Source organism: Rhineura floridana, chromosome 17 (assembly GCF_030035675.1).
Source record: "Rhineura floridana isolate rRhiFlo1 chromosome 17, rRhiFlo1.hap2, whole genome shotgun sequence".
NCBI lineage: Eukaryota > Metazoa > Chordata > Lepidosauria > Squamata > Rhineuridae > Rhineura > Rhineura floridana.
The window spans coordinates 12879159-12897194 of record NC_084496.1 but is presented as its reverse complement, the minus strand read 5'-3'; the positions used below and the strand labels follow the sequence as shown (position 1 = coordinate 12897194).

Genomic DNA, 18036 nt, shown 5'->3' with positions numbered 1-18036 from the left:
TCATGCCATTTCTCTGTCATTTTCCTAATCACTAAAAGTGCTGCTATTTTTTTTTTAAAGTGGATTTGTTGCACTAGGAGAGCTCAGTGGTAGAAGTCCCATGTTCAGTCCCTGGCATCTCAAAGAGCGCTTTAATTTGCTTTGATTGTGCAACCCCAAATTTCCAGCACATGCTTGAATCCCTCATGCAAAATAGTGATAGTCTGGAGGCAACCCAAGACAACATTTTACAGGAAAACATCAGGTGATAGCTGCCTACACAGGATCTTGCAAGGATTCAAGAAAGGGAGCTCTCAAAAGCAACCCCCCTCCATTCTCATGAGCAGGTTTGAAGCAAGTTCACAGCCAGATGCTGACTCAAACATGTGCTTCCACCTTAAGAAGCTGATCCTTCTAGCTCAGTGCTATCTGCACAAGGGGCAACCAATGTGGCACCCTCCTGATGCTGTTGGACTCCAACTCCCATCAGCCCTAAGCCAGCATGGCCAATAGTCAAGGATGATGGTTGATGAAGTTTAACAACATTTAGAGGGCACCATGATGGCGACTCCTGATCTACATTGCCTAACATAGTGGCCCCAGGCAGGAGTCTTTTCCAGCCATATCTGCAGGCCACTGTGCTATGCCCCCACCCCCAAAAGCAACTGAAAACATGTATTGCTGGCAGAATCACTTGAATAACATAAACTGAATAAAAACAAAATATGTAATATGAGAAGAAATAACAGAGGCTTTGTCTGTCTTAATTCAGGCCTTGTTCATAGCAAGAAAACATACAACTGCAATTCTAGGGGAAAACTCCCTCAGAACTGCACAGCCAATCGGGGCACAAGCTACCTCAGTAAAGATCATGCTATTTTGACTGGTTGCTAGGCAACACTTCCTCCACCACCCTTGGCTGGGTAACTGTAAATGGAATTGACCCTTAGGTCACTAACTGAATGCTCCCTGCTGTTGTACCTTCAACATGCATTGCATCTGAAATTTCATGATTTCATCCCAATACAATGTCCAAGTATAATAATAGAACAAACTTTTTGTCAACTCACAAATCCATAATTTACAACAGCTGAAAGCTAAGTAGTGAAAAAGTTCAAAGTCCTTATTCAGTTAATCATTCTGAGGTCTTATTTCTAGATCTTAAACTTTGCAATTTAGTTTCCACATCTGTATTTTTTAAAAAGCCACATTAAGAGAGTTCTCTCTTTGCATCTCCCCCCCCAACCCCTATGATTTTAAAATTGCATTATAATTCAGTCCATTTAAATATCTGGAGGACAGAGAATTAAGCAATCAGGTCCTGAAATAATCATCTCATCAAAAAAAGGTCAAATGTTCCATTGTTCAGATTATGTAAATCATTAATCTCTGGCAGCAGTTGGGGACTGCTTTCTTTCTCTTAAAGAAAGATAGATAGATAATGAACACGGAAGTCAATTGGAATTTCAATGATAAAACACAAGCAAAAGGAATAAGCAAGACAAAATTCTCAGCCTCCAGGAGGAGTCAGATTTTGAGTCCCCACTCCCCAACAGGATAAACTGCACTTAGTGTGCAAAAATAATCAGTATCATGAATGGGCCTTAAGGCAGCAATTCAGCCAGCAAGGAACTTAAATAACAGATATACTGTGAATGCCCAGGCAATGTCCCAGCCTGACCTGGAAGCCTCAGGAGATCAGCCGGAGATCACTGGATAAAGGAATGTTTTTAAAAAATGGAAATGGACTGCCTTCAAGTCGATTCCGACTTATGGCGACCCTATGAATAGGGTCTGTCATAGCTTTGCTCTCGCCACTCTATTCTGCGCATCTGCTGACTGCCGTATGTAAATGTATAGGGTCCAGCAATGACTTGATTAACATAGTCCACTGTCTGGCCAACCAGATGGCTATAGCAAGCCCAATAAGCAGAGCCTGACTGTGACAGTGGTCTGCCAACGTGCGATTCCCAGCAACTGGTATTCAGCAACAGTGGAGGTAGAACATAGCCACTGTGGCTAGTAGCCTTATTGGAAAATGGGAATGGACTGCCTTCAAGTCGATCCCGACTTATGGTGACCCTATGAATAGGGTTTTCATGGTAAGCGGTATTCAGAGGGGGTTTACCATTGCCTTCCTCTGAGGCCGAGAGGCAGCAATTGGCCCAAGGTCACCCAGTGAGCTTCATGGCTGTGTGGGGATTCGAACCCTGGTCTCCCAGGTCGTAGTCCAACACCTTAACCATTACACCAGACTGGCTCTCAATGTTTTAAAACACAACTGTTTTTTAGAATGTTTGTTGATGTGTTTGCCACCCTGGGCTCCTTCAGGAGGAAGGGTGGCACATAAATTAAATAAATCATCATCATCATCAAGAGTCCTTCTAGGCCAAGAGGAGACCATGGCTGTTCTAAAGCTAACCAGGTGTCCTGTTCAGAGCGGGAGCCATGAGACTGAGATGCAGGTGCAAGTAATTCTTGTTTTATTAAAGTAATGGATACATCGAAGGCAGAACGCTTCATAGGATTCCCTTTGCCAGTTCACTACAATTCCCCAACTAAACTCTACACATGCTCTGCAACGTAGGAAGGAAGTTGACTCAGTGCCCAAATTTAGGAGCTACAGTCTTAAATAGGAAAGGTCTTAGATCGCAATCTCTGGCTCCTGTGCACGCTCTCCCTCTGCCCTGTCCGTTTCTCACGGCGTCGAGAGCGAGGTGAAGGGGGGCGTGCCTCCAGCGGTTCATCTGAAAAAACCAGTTCCTTGGCGACAGGCTCGAGGTCAGGGAGCGCAGAAGCATCTGAAGCATCCCCAAAACCGCTTGGTAAAGGGGGGTTACCTCACGCTCCGAAGCATTGCCCAACAGCTCTACTGGCACGTCTGGGGGCAGCGCGTTGTCCTCTTTGGAGGCAGCATCATTTGTGGGAACTGGCACGACATCAAACTCACTCCCTTCCCCAAGGTCTTGAGAAGACTCAACAACTACTGGCTCCTCGGGGCCTTCCAACTGCTGGGGAACCTGAAACTCATGCCATCCCCCTCTTGGGGCCTCGTGAGAGAGCTGGGGCTCAACACCAGGGTCACTTGGGAACCCGTGAACACTTCACTGTCTAGGGCAGGAGTATGGACCCTTTGACCCTCCAGATGTTGAACTATTACTCCCATCAGTCCTTGCAAGCTTGGCCAATGACCAGGGATGATAGGAGTTGTAGTTTAGCAATACCTGGAGGCAGGGCTGTGGAGTAGGAGTCATGGAGTCGGAAGCAATTTTGGGTGGAGTCGGAGTCGGAGTCAGTAGAAATGTACCGACTCCGACTTCCAAATAAATTTTGATTGACAAGAAGCAATTTTGGGTGGAGTCGGAGTCGGACAGTAGAAAAATAGAGGAGTCGGAGTCAGAGTTGAAGGTTTGGTGTACCGACTCCACAGCCCTGCCTGGAGGGCCAAAGGCTCCCTTCATCTTGCCTAGGGAACACTCTCTGGCCCAACACCTTAGTGGCTTGCTAAACAGGAGCAGGAGCAAACAGATCCACAAGCTCCTAAGTTCTAACCTTGCCAGTTGCCAGTTTAGCGATTTGGTGCTTTGCAACCTCCACTCATTGCAATGAACTGTTGCCCAGAATGCCTGATGAAGCAAATGAAATGCAGAATGCATGGCCCATCATCTCTTATGTATTTACTGAGCAAAGTACACAAGCAAACTTTTTTTTGCTTTAATCAAAGCAAATTTTATTATATGATCACAAACCCTGATAAAAGCAAATTAAAACAAAGTCATACAGTTTCTAACACACATTAAGTTAATATCTTTGGCACTTCCATAAGCTAAGGACAAGAACAAGCCAAGATGCAATTAAACTAACAACATCTCTTCACGGGTCTTTACAGCAGGAAAAAGAAATCTAGCAACTGTTTCTGTTATTATTTTGTTTGTGTCATCCAATAAGCAGGCCAGATACTATTCAAAAATCCTTCCTGGGTGTTTTAGTAGGATGGGAGTAAATTGCCTATTTTGCTTATTGTCTGTAAAGTCCAATTTGCACTATACATTTAAGGCAGTATACATTTAAAGAGTCATGGCTTCTGCCAAAGCATCCTGGGAACTGTAGTTTGTGAAGGGTGCTGAGAGTTGTTAGGAGACCTCTATTCTCCTTACAGAGCTACAGATTCCAGCATTCCCTAGGAAGAGGGACTGATTGTTAAAAGCACTCCAAAATATTTGGGAACCCTCCGATGATCAAAATAAGTGGGATGGGCCTTAGAAAAGTTGAAAGATAAACCAAGATGAACTGGAGAGCAGATTTTAAAAGCAGCTGACCTGGAATACTGCATATTAATATCCTTAATTTAATGTGGAGGTTAAGGGGGAGGGCCATAGCTCAGTGGTAAATTGTCTGCTTTGCACACAGAAGGTCCCAGGTTCAATTCCTGGCATCTCCAGGTAGGGGTGAGCTGTTGCCTCCTGCCGGATCCCTGATGAGCTGCTGCCAGTCAGTGTGGACAATACTGAGCTCGATGGACTCATGGTCTGACTTGATATAAGGCAGCTTCCTATGTGCCTTGAGTTTTGCCTAGCAATGACCTTGAGTTTAAATAAAAATGACAGGAAGGCCTAATAGATGAAGTTTATTACTAACAGCTTTGGACCATGAGCTAACATAAATATCCTTCTGAAGAAGGCAGAGGCATCCCAAAAATGTGTCAGCATAAGCAATCGTTTACCAAAATCTGAAGACAGGCTAGCTTCCAGCCATAAAACTGTTGCTGAAACACATCTCGACACATCAAAAGGGAATGCAAGAAGTTATGAGAGTGCATGTTCCATGTCAGAATCAACATATCACAACTTAAGGACCATAAATCATGGAATACACTAAGGATCGTCTGATTCCTTATGGGACCACAATAGCTGATGGAACGCCTCTCCTGATACGAACCCACCCGTACACTACGTTCAAGATCAAAGGCCCTCCTCCGGGTGCCTACTCTGAGGGAAGCTCGGAGGATGGCAACAAGGGAGAGGGCCTTCTCAGTGGTGGCCCCCAAATTATGGAATAATTTTTTGGACGAGGTGAGCCTGGTGCCAACACTGTCACCTTTTCGGCGCCAGGTCAAGACTTTCCTCTTCTCCCAGGCATTTTAGCATGTTTTTTAAAATTGTTTTAAATTTTTAAATTGTGTTTAAATTTGTTTTTAAAAGATGTGTTTTAAATGTGTATATTTGTTTTTAGTTATTGTAAACTGCCCAGAGAGCTTCGGCTATGGGGCGGTATATAAAGACAATAAATAAATAAATCAATGCTGCACTCTGATCCTGAGATCCGCTGATCGGGCACTTCTGGTGGCTCCCCATCCTTCCAAGTTTCTGCTGGTCTTCACTAGGGACTAAGCGCTTAGCGTGGCAGGCCCTGCCCTGTGGAACTCCCTGCCAGTAGAAGTTTGGCAGGAACCATCCCTGCCTTCTTTCAGACACCTTTTAAAAACTACAGTGCCTTGCAAAAGTAATCAGACCCCTGACCCACGCTCTCATATTACTGAATTACAAATGGTACACTGTAATTTTGTTTCAAGTTTGTTTCAGCAACGCGTTTCAGTTTTTTATGCTTCTGACAAACATTTCCCAACATAAAACCAATGTCACCTTAACAATAATTGAGTTTGAGTTTCAGCGTTTCAAAATAAAGTATCATACAGAACAAAATTACAAATGTACCATTTGTAATTCAGTAATATGAGAGCGTGGGTCAGGGGTCTGATTACTTTTGCAAGGCACTGTATATTGTTTAGATAGGTCTTTGCACTATGAACGTTCTCTCTTTAACCAATCGGTACTTATGGATATTTTACTGATGTTTTTGCGAATTTTATTTTTATATGTTCCATAGTGCCTTGATATATTTTTTAATGAAAGTGTAGATAACAAATAAGTAAACAAACTAGGGCAAGCAAACTGGAGCATAGCTATGTATACACACACATGAGAGAATGTAGATATTCTAAGAAGGAACACCTTAAAATGCCACTTACTTCTTTAAGTATGTTCCTATCCTACAGACTCCAAGATTACTAAAACCCATCAACATCTGCAAGAAGGCATACCAAGATCATCCTAAGAAAGGACGCTTCCAGATGCCTTTGCCACATGCTTGCCCAAGATGGAGGCATTGCACAGCTGGCTATGGGAAACAACAGAACTTGTCAATTACACGAGGCCAGGCACACTTGTACAAGTGGTTACAGGGAGAATGATAGCCAGATTTCTAATTTATTAACGAAGGGGCTGGTCTTTCCTTTCAAAAGCTGACACATAATAGGGCTGTGGCAATACTCAGCTTGGGATTTTCAAAGCTACCTTCTCTTGACAATGACACCACTACCTGGTTGAAACAAGACAGCCAGTATCGGGATAAAGCGGAGAGAGAAGGGATGGTTCGCAACTTGAGCAAATGGGGCTGCACCCCCACGCAACCCCCAACAAGAGCCCACTCTCCCTCTCCTCCACATAATCAATCAGATCATTCACTCAGGGCTGCTGCAGACCTCCTTTTTATTGTGCATTCAGGAGGATTTGCGCTCGTGATGGTTCCTGGGGAAGTTATACGCAATCCCATTTTCAATACTGTTTGCACCTGCAAAGGTTTCAGGGTGAACAAACTGCTTCGTTTCCAATCAGTGTCTGCCCCCCAACCGTCATGGCTCCTGCCCAAGAACAAAATTCACTAATAGGCAAAAAACCACAAAACCCTTGTGGTTTAAGAACGTACCTATAGCCCACAGTTATTTCTATCAAACTTTAAAAAGTAGGGAAACTGGGCAGCTATACTGAATGCACCAGGGGAGCAGGAGACCTGACCTCCTCTCTGAGATTTTGTACTGCCCTACACATTTGTCAAAATGCAAACACAATTTGGGCTGGTCTTTCACAGTCCAATCCACTTCCTGTGTAGCTTGGAAGAATTTGGTAACATGAATTTCCCTGCTTTTTAATCTGGAAGATAAGAAATGGGATCCTGTGCAAGTTTGCTGAGAATGTACTGATCATTGCATGCTTATTGAGCTCATTGGGATTTACTCCCCTGCAATCATGCTTAGGATAGGTGAAACAAACCACAGGGGATGGGGAGGGGAGGAGGAAGAAGGGGAGGGATGGGGAGGAGAAGGGGAGGGAGGATAGGGTGGAGGACAGGGGATGGGAGTAGGCAGGAAGGAGAGGGGAGGAGGGCAGGTATGATCATTTGCATGCTTGTTGAGTTCAGTGGGATTTACTCCCATGCAATCATGCTTAGCATATGTAAAATTGACCCCCCAAAGAGTCCTGGGAAATGTAGTTTGTAAAGGGTGCTGAGAGTTGCTAGGAGAGGCCCTGTTCCCCTCTTCCCCTCACAGAGCTTCAGTTACAGTGGCTGACTGTCAAACCACTCTAGCCTCTGGAGCTCTGTCAGGGGAATAGGAGTCTCCTCTCAGCATCCTTCACAAGCTACATTTCCCAGGATTCTGTGGGGGAAGCCATGACTGTCTAAAGTGAAATAAAGGTCTGGTGTGGGTGTGGCCCCCTGATTAGGCAAACCCAGCTGCTGTGAATCTGGCTTTTAGAACACTGACAGTTGGTTCTTACTGAGCATGCCCGACACTATCATTCAGTTCAATGTTAAATGTCTTAAATTAATTAAAATCATTAAACTGCAGAAGATGAAGGTCAGAGTATGGGGCAAGGTCAGTAATAGGATTACAGGTACTCTGTGAACATGGCTGATTTTTAATTAATTTCAACAAATTATGAGACCACTGACAGAAAAAAGTCCAAAAGAGGTCTGTTTTCTCTCTCTTCTTTACACTCTGAACTCTTGATTCTCTCTGACTGTTTTGTGTATCACCATGAAAATTTAAAGGGCAGTTAAGCAAGCATTTCCGAGTTCAGGACTATAAGTTTTGTATGGTTTTGTTTTGCAATGAGCTTATGGGAAGCATCAGAATGGCATGGGGGGCATTTTCAATTTAACACTGCGGAATGCAAACAATTCATGCTGGCTATAATATACAGCCACTCTCATGGCTCTATAAACAGATGTATTTTCTGGGAAGTAAAGAAGCCAAGCTTTATTCTAGCAAACTGACCATGTCAACACAGCAACAGAAAAAGAGCAGAAATTAGTTGCGCCAGGGTTGAGGCAAGGCTCACACCAACTCAGGAGCTTCAGGGTTCCCTGCATGCTGTTCAGAGGCAAGGCCAGGGGCCAGGATTCCAAGTTTCCAGGATCAGGAGCTGAGATCTGAGACTGCACAGAAACACAGGAAGCTGCCTTATACTGAATCAGAGCAATGGTCCACGTAGCTCAGTATTGTCTGCAGTGACTCCAGGTTTTCAGGCAGGAGTCTCTCCCAGCCCTGCCTCGAGATTCCAGAAATTGAACCTGGGATCCTCTGCTTGCAATGGAGGTGCTCTGCTACTGAGCTATGGGCCCTTCTCATCTACCTGCTATGCTTTTATTTATTTATTACATTTCTACCCTGCCTTTCTTTTCATTACTGAAACCCAAGGCGGCTTACATATGGTTTCCAAGCGGTCTCGATCCAGGCACTGACCACACCTGATCCTGCTTAGCTTCAGCAGGGTGCTGGCCTTATGTGCCTTCAGACCATAGCCAGGGAGGTAGGGAAACCACCTTAAAAAGACCCACCTTTAAAAAGAGGTGGGGAAAGTCCAGCTACTCGCAAGAATGCCGATCCTGCCAAGAGCTCCTGGACTGAAGCCAGGCACTCCTTCTTGGGGCTGGGTCTGCTCCTGCCTCTGGAGGTGTCACTGTTGCCTTGGAGACAACACCTAACTTTCCTCCTCCCCTGACAGCTCAGTCTGTGCTGGAGATCCCCTTGCCTCCTCCCCTGACAGAGAAGGGGCCTCCCCAGCATCGGATGGACCCACCTCCTCTCCTGGAGTCAAGGGCGTGTCTCAATGGAAGGGCCCAGCTCCAAGTTGAAGGCTTCAACAGGAGGGCTCTGCTCCATGGCCTCTTCCTCCCACTCGTCAACCTCATAAGAAGGTCTTGCTGAAATGACCGGGTCTTAAGTTGGAGCCTCAAACTCGTTACAGACGGTGCCAGCTTCATTTCATTGGGACAGTGGAGATTGGTGACTCCAATGTCAGCAGGGCAGTGAATCCACTCCAGGTTTTAGCTGAGTGGTTCAGCATACACTTTGCATACAAAGAAGTCCCAGGTTCAAGGCCTGATATCTAAGGGCTGGAAAAGACCCCTGTCTGAAGTCTCAGAGAGCTCTTGTCTGTTGGTATAGACCTATAGTGAGGAATCTATGGTCCTCCAGATGTTGCTAGACTGCAACTCCCATGATATCTCGCCACGGGACATGTTGGCAGAGGCTGACGGAAGTTGGAGTCCAACATCACCTGGAGGACCACATGTTCCCCAGCCCTGGTATGGCCAATATTGAAAAAGATAACCCAACAGTCTGATTCAGTGTGTGATGAGGCTGTCAAAGCTGCTGAGGCTGTTTGCCTTCCCAACCACGCCAACTGTGCTGTTAGGAATTAAGCCCAGAGGTGGAAGAACAGAAGGGTTGGAGAGCACTCATTTCTGCTTTATAAGCCACAGAGAATGAAAAAGAGGAGGATGGAGGACAGAGAGAGAAGCAGAAACACATCTCTACGGAAATGTTGGAACACATTCAACAGTTTGTAAGAGGGCATGGGAAGGGAATATCTATCCTATCCTATGATGAGTAGGGATGTCAGAGAATTTCATCAGAAACGGGAGCAGAAATTTCTACTGTTTGCATATTCATTTGAAATGAGGAATAGAAATCACACAAGTGAATATGACTGGTATTTACTATAGTTTTTGTCATATCGTTGGTTTTTTATTGCAGATTATATCATCGTCATCCAACACTGTAACACTCTGACAGGGATATGACCGTCTATTGCCTTGAGTTCAAGACAAGAAGGTTAGACAGTAACCCATCCTAGCGTCTTGAGAGAAAACTTCTGGGTTTACACTGGAAGTCATAGTTCATTCTCATTTGTTCACAAAAAATTGGTGGAGAATGCCTTAGCTCACATTGAACAGCAGCATGTCCACTCAGAAATAATAGTTTGCTGCAAACTTACAGCTAGGGTTGGGTGAACCTGACAGTTTGGGGTTGTCTCATTTTCTCATCTATCCAATCTTAAATTCAGTTGTCCGCATTTCCACATCAGTTTGTGATTTATTATTATTTTTAAAAAAGGTCCTCATGAACATTCACCAGCATTTTAGCGCACTTTTCTCCTAATACACACCTGTGCGCACACAATTTTGCTTAAAATACACATTTTTGCAAAACAATATTTCCCAATCCAATGCATTTTTATTTGTCATTTTCCACAAAGACATGCATTTTTGCACACTCTACTTGGCTAGAGAACTGCATTGCAAAATTCAGAGGAGTGTGAATTTCAAGGGTTGGCTGGGTTTTGGTTCGCTTGTGGTTCCAAAGGTGCTACTGATAGTGGCTAAATCCCTGTCAAATCATCAGGGATCAGCGTAGCCTTAAATTTTTATTGTGTTACACTTTTGAAACTGTTTTGCTTTGAGATTATGATGTGCTCTGTTTTTATTTTATTTCTGGTCTACAGACTGTAATAAATTGACTTGACTGAATTAGGTAAATTCGCCTTTGAAATGTGAACTGAATCAGATTTCTCCCCCATCTCTCGCAGTGGGTGAGTCACAATTCACGTTAGACAGACACTTCAGGAACCAAGAAAACAAATGCTGTCGCTGCATAAAGGCTTCCCTTCCTGCAAAACTTCCCCCAGAAAGAGAACCAAAGCAGAGCCTGGCTGTCTCGGTTCCATTTCTCCAAGGGACTACTACAGAAGTGCTATTTCTTGTTTTTAACCTCCCACAGAGAGAAAGAGCTAACTCACAGCTGGACTCTGTTCTCAGCTCAAACTGGCCTAAATCCAAATGCTAACATAAGGCATGCTGGCTTGTAACATAGTGCAATCAGTTCAAACTTTCAAAGGTGCATGGGGGGGGGAGAATTCTTCTATTTACATGACAAGAAAACAAAATACAGACATAAGAACAGCCTGCTGGATGAAGCCAATGGCCATCCGGTCTAGGATCCGGTTCTCACCGTGGCCAACCAGATGCCCACGAGAAGCCCGCAAGCAGGACCTGAGCGCAACAGCACTCTCCCCACCTCTGGTTTCCAGCAATTGGTATTCAGAGACATACTGCCTCCAACAGTGGACATCCAGCAGGCTCTACTCCAGAATTGGAGCATGATTAGAGGAGGGTTCAGATGACCCTACATACATTAACACACGATGGGGAGCTTCAGGGTCATGAGGACTAGTCCCCTCCACATCACAGCCATGCAGGCTGCCATCTGTGCTGATGGATGTGTGTAGAACCCTGTATGTGAGGCAGCACAAGTGCTTCCCCCTTCTTATGGAGATCTATGTGCTGGCCCATCCTACATACAGTGAGGGTTATGCCTGCTGTGTGGGTCAGAGCAGCAGGTGCAGCTACTGCAGGGAGCAGGGTATACCGCCTAGCCTCCCAACCGCCTCCCATACATTCTTTGAATGCATGAAGGGGATTAACCTGAACCGCCTTGCGGGTAGCGCTGTAATGGCAGAACAGCTGCTTTGCCTGCTGAAGGTCCCAGCTCCAATCCCGGGCACCTCTGGATCCGGCTGAGATTTGTGGAAGGCTCCCAGCTGAAACCCTAGAGATCGCTGCCGGTCAGTGTAGACAGTACTGAGCTGGACGGACCAATGACCAGACTCAATGGCAGTTTCCAGGCAGGGATGTAACTCAGTGGTGCAGCATCTGGCTTGCATGCAGAAGGTGCCTGGTCCAATCCTGGCATCTCTGGGTGAGCTGGGAGAGATTCCTGTCTGAAGCCCTGAAGAGCCACTGCCGGTCAATGGGGACCAGCCTTCCCCAACCCAGTCCTTTGCAGATGTGTGGACCACAACTCCCATTAGCCCCAGCCAGTATGGCCATGGTCAGGGATGATGGGGCGTGTAGTCCAGGAACATCTGGAGGGCCAGAAGGTCTTCACAGCCCTTCTCTAGGCAATTCGACTGGTAACTCTGGGGTTGGGATGCTAAGCTATGAATGGCTGCTGTTCCATGTAGCAGAGCAGGCAAAGAATTGTGGCCAGAAATGCATTAGAGTGAAAATGGCATTTTTGTAAGTCACTTTATCATTTCAAAAATGAAAAATCATTTTTGTATGTACACAATCTGCTTAAGGAAAAAAAAATGTCCCCCTCCTTTAAAAACTCCAAATACCAAGAACACTATATTTGAGAATTTATACAGGTGTTCCTCACCAATTATCCTGCCACTGAAGTAATAACTTGTTTATGGATATGTTAATTCAGCTTTTCTTCCTGCTGAACTACTTGAGAACACAAACTATCATTCTCGGAGCAAAAGCAAAGGCATTTTAATCAACGCTGCCCAATCCTTCCTTGGGGGGGGGGAATTACTTTTAAGCCTATTAGCATAGCGTGTTCTTTAATAACATTTCAAATGGGTTTCTTGAGCTACAATTCTTTTTTAAAAATGCACTGCTTTATGGAAAACAGGAGGGGAGTGGGCAAAAGAAGGCAGCACACGGCTGAAAGAGGAGCAAATCCACATTAACATTTGCATGCCGGATACATCTAACTCACACCTTTTCGAGCTAGTGAGTAAATTCAGAATTTTGAGAAAGTGTTGCAGCTCCCAGTCTCAAAATGGCTGCTGTGAGGGTGTGGCATATCCCAAAATGGCTGCCACATCTACAAGAGAAGAGAAAAGTAACAGGATCACAAAATTTGATTCTGTTTTACAGTGGTTCTGATCCTACATCCAGGGTTGTTTTCAGAGGCCAGCTTTGGGTGATTGTCTTTCGGCCCCTAGCAGTTGTGCTGTGGGGTACCATCTTATCTCCAGTGCTGTTTAACATCTATATGAAGCCATTGACAGCGGTCATCAGGAGATTTGGGGTAAGGTATCAGCAGTATGCTGACAATACCCAGCTCTATTTCTCTGTAACATCTGAATTGGGAGAGACCGGGCAAGCCCTGGACCACTGCCAAGACTTGGTGGTGGGCTGGATGAGGGCCAATACATGGAGTCTGAATCCTAGGAAGACAAAAGTGCTGTGGGTTGGTGGTTGCTGAGTTCAGATAATTGGTCAGTTGCCTGCTTTGGATGGGGTTGTACTCCCTCTGAAAGAGCAGATCTGTAGTCTGGGGGTGCTCCTGGATCCATCTTTGTCACTGGCAGCCCAGGTGACTGCAATAGCTAGGAGTGCCTTTTACCAGCTTCAGCTGGTAAGACAGCTGTGGCCATTTCTGGACAGGAATAGCCTGACCACTGTTGTCCATACACTGGTAACCTTCAGGTTGGATTACTGTAATGGGGCTGTCCTTGAGGTTGGTCCAGAAGCTGCAGCTGGTACAAAATGCAGTGATGTAACTGCTCACTGGGGCAGGGTATCGCCAATATGTCACTCTGCTGCTGAAAGAATTGCACTGGCTACCTATTAGCTACTGGGCTAAGTTCAAGGACCTAGTTTTGGTGTACAAAGCCCTATACAGCTTGGGACCAGGATACCTGAAAGACTGTCTTATCCCTTATATACCCAGTTGATCACTATGCTCTGCAGGGAGGGCCTCCTGCAGATACCATCTTATCAGGAGGTCCGTTCCGCACAACATAGGAAACAGACCTTTAGTGTGGCAGCACCTACCCTGTGGAATTCTCTACCCTTAAATATTAGACAGGCGCCATCTCTGTTATCTTTTTGGTGCCTACTGAAACCTTCCTCTTTCAACAAGCCTTTTAAGTAGAGACCTTATCCCAGTCTGTGTCTGCTCTGGAATTGCTTTTTAAGATTTTTAAAGCTTTTTTTAAAAAAAGATGTTTTTAAGGCTTTTTAAAAAAATGTTTTTAAAGATGTTTTGTTTTAATATGTTTTTAAGGTCTGTTTTTTATGATTTTTTAAAGTGTTTTCAGTGCTTTTGTTTGCTGACCTGGGCTCCTACTGGGAGGTAGGGTGCAGATATATATATCTATATATCAAATCCTCCCCCTGCCTCTCTATATAGAAAGAAAGAAAGAAAGAAAGAAAGAAAGAAAGAAAGAAAGAAAGAAAGAAAGAAAGAAAGAAAGAAAGAAAGAAAGAAAGAAAGAAAGAAAGAAAGAAAGAAAGAAAGAAAGAAAAAGAAATGTGAGGGGCGGGGGAAAGGTGACCACATTAGCCACCACTGTACTCTCTCACAGAGAGAGGCTTGGAGGATGTCATTTGCTGGGCCGAAGGTTCCCCACCCCTGTAAATAGAGCCTTTACTTGATCTGAATTTTTGGAAGGGATGTAGGTCAGTGGCAGAGCATCTGTTTTGCATGCAGAAGGTTCCAGGTTCAATTTCCGGGCTGGGAAAAGACTTGTGTTTGTTTTTGAGAACCAGTGTAGTGTAGTGGTTAGCATGCTGGGTGAGGACCTGGTTGACTAGGGTTCAAATTCCCCACTCAATCACATAGCTCATAGTATCTGGCCAGTCTCAGTCTCTCCGCATAACCTACCTTACAAGGTTGTTGTGAGTATAAAATGGGGAGGAGGAGAACTAGGTACACCACCCTTGAGCTCCTTGCTGGAAAGGTGTGATATAAGCGTAATAATAAATATATAACATTCTTATACAGTGCAGAAGCAACAGAAAGATGTTGACATATACCAGCAGTTCCCCTTTTCAATTCCGTTTCATTTATTGCACAAGTGTGCTTGCCTCCAAAAAGTTCCAAGATGCGCAGAGGCTTTTATATAATTAAAAGCAAGTCTCCAAGAGCTCCCACAAGGCAGAAGAAAAATCTCATTCTATTATGGGTAGTTCCCAGGCAGAAGACCAAGCCATCCCTCAAAAGGGTGAATCCCAAAATTCCAGTGCTGCACAGCAGTCACCAGCATGGTGCCCATGTAAAAATACAGGAGAGTCACAGGAAAAGATTGGGTATCCAGTCAAAAGCCCATTTCCTGGGGAAATTCAAGCACTCCAGTCCATATGTCCCCAGAACATCACTTCTTATTTATTTATTTATTATTTAATTTGTATCCCGCCCTTCCTCCCGGCAGGAGCCCAGGGCGGCAAACAAATCGCTAAAAACACTTTAAGACATCATAAAAACCGATCTTAAAATACATTAAAACAAAACAGCGTTAAAAACATTTTTTAAAAAAAACAACTTTAAAAAAGGTTTAAAAACATTATTAAAAAACATATTAAGCAATTCTATCACAGACGCAGACTGGGATAGGTCTCAACCTAAAAGGCTTGTTGAAAGAGGAAAGTCTTCAAAAGGCGCCGAGAAGATAGCAGAGATGGTGCCTGCCTAATATTCAAAGGGAGGCAATTCCACAGGGTAGGTGCTGCCACACTAAAGGTCTGTTTCCTATATTGTGCAGAATGAACCTCCTGATAAGATGGTACCTGCAGGAGGCCCTCACCTGCAGAGCGCAGTGATCGACTGGGTATATAAGGGGTAAGATGGTCTTTCAGGTATCCTGGTCCCGAGCTGTATAGGGCTTTGTACACCAAAACTAGAACCTTGAAGTTGGCTCAGTAGCAAATGGGCAGCCTTCTTAAATATTATGTTCCCTTATTTACCATCTGAAAATCAAGAACTGTAGGGGGCCATACAGAAAGTGATCAACTGGCTTCTGGAATGACGGAAAGGCGTGCACAATTTTAGTTGTGGGCCTGCCGTGGCAGAACACTAGTCCTGTTTTGGCAAAATGTACAACCTTCTCCTACAGACATTCCAAACTTGGGGATATCCATTCTTCTGGACTACCACAGATGCCACTCTGTGCACAGGACTGATTGGCTGTGAACCGATCCAGTCACTAACCCAACTCCACTCCTCAGCAGGTTTTTGACATTTAAAAAATTGATTCTACTTTTTACAGGGGAGGGGAGGGGATATACATTTAACTGAAGAAATCTTGATTTTAAAAAAGGTACCTGCTTGCAGTATTGAACAACTCTGCATAAAGTGAAGCTCTGTCTTTCCCCCCATCCACTATAATGGGAAACTAATTAGAATTTAATTCTTGATTTAATTGCAGCTCATTTAAAGGGAGAAACAAGGGGGCTGTGCACATGGGGACAGAGCTCATTCACGTCATCACTTTCAGTTCAGGCTACTTCCACATCCACGCCGTACAAAATAACTAACTCCATATTTGGCCTTTACTTGTCCATATTGCGTGAAGGGGCTTCTAACCAAATGTAAACTTAGTACTCTGCAGCTGATTGTGGCTAAGGGATGATATAACAGCCAATGGAGGATGCACAGATATTGCCCGGAAGGTAGAAGACATGGCTCACTTTCTCTTACAATGTCCCTGATATTCAGGCGTAAGAATTCGATATGTTGTCGTCCTCATTGCTGGCTTCAGAGATTATAACTTTTAAAATAAAATTGTATTTTTAATCTCTGTCTTGATATATACAGTATGTATGTATATGCAAAAAGCCTGGTTGGCTATTTTGCAATACTGAACTGGAACTATTAACCCAAGCCACAATCATCTGAATGCAGCCCCGAGTGTCCTACCCCCCACTTTCCCACTACTACTGCACTTACACATTGCCTTTCTCTCAGGGTATAGATGGGGTTCCCCAGTGGTCCCCCATCCAGGCATTGACCTGACCCAGCCTTGTTGAGCTTCAGAAAAGCTGTCATGTCATGTACCTCCAGGCCATGTCTTGAACCCTCTCATGTGCTGTTCCTGCGCTGAAGATAACAGCAGCCACTGACTGCTAAGGATGAGCGAGAAACTCAATTCAGTTCACACTAAAAGCCAAATCTGTGAGATTTGCACTTATCTGAATTTTGTGATGCAATTCGCCAACCCAAACAATGTTTACAAAATTGCTTATGTCAGCAGAAAGTGTACATCAACATGAATATATGAGAAATAACATAAAGCATGCATTCTATTAGGAGAAACCACTTGCAAAAATGTGTACATTAATTAAAACGGCCTACAAATTAGGTTTGTTAGAAGAAATTCACATTAAAACGCTGAAGAACTTTCATGAGGATTTTCTAAAAATTGCAAATTGCTGCCGAAATGTGGACAACTGAATTTACAATTGGAAAAATGAGAAACTGAGAAAACCATAACTGACAAATCTTTCCATCCCTAGGGATAGGAGAGAATTTTGATTCAGTTCACATTTAAAGCTGAATCCAGGGCTGTGGAGTCGGAGTCGTGGAGTCAGAGTCGGAAGCAATTTTGGGTGGAGTCGGAGTCAGTAGAAATGTACCGACTCCGCTTCAAAATAAATTTTATTGACAATTTTTTTTAAAATATAAATTCACAATGTCAAAGAAGCTTCCCATGAAGTCAGCTGTAGTTGAACATTTCACCATACCTCAAGATGGGAAACATTTTGTGTGTCAGTGTATGACACAGGACCCAGATGAAGACAAATGCTGCGATGTCAAGATCAGCACATATTCCGGCAGCGATAAAAATGCTCCTATGAGAGCTTCCAATTTAAAAAGACATTTACAGCCCATTCCAGGGCTGTGGAGTTGTTAGCAATTTTGGGTGGAGTCGGACAGTAGAAAAATAGAGGAGTCGGAGTCAAAGGTTTGGCGTACTGACTCCACAGCCCTGGCTGAATCTATGAAATGTGCACTTTGCAAAAAAATGTGAGAAGCGAAACAACACAATCCTTCAAAAGTCACACTTTTCCAAATTCTGCGATGCTGTTTGCCAACCAATGTTTACAAAAATGCATACATCGGGGAAAGTGCACAAAAATGATTATACTGCTGAAAATAACACACAAAATGCATTATATTAGGGCAATGGTTCTCAATTTTCCCCCCCACAGACCACTTGAAAATTGCTTGAGGGTCTTGGTGGACCACTTTAATGATTTTTCTGCCTGCTATAGCAATTGTAATGTGTTGTGGAAGATGTTGTATGATTTTTAAAAATTGTATTTTCATTGCTTCATTTCTTATTTATTCTATTTCAGGGA

The 18036-nt window shown here is 44.1% G+C and overlaps 1 protein-coding gene across 2 annotated transcripts in view; it reads right to left on the bottom strand.

Moving 5' to 3' along the window:
- XYLT1 (xylosyltransferase 1) overlaps positions 1-18036 on the bottom strand; it is a 305563-nt gene that overhangs the window by 190930 nt on the left and 96597 nt on the right. The window lies entirely within an intron of this gene.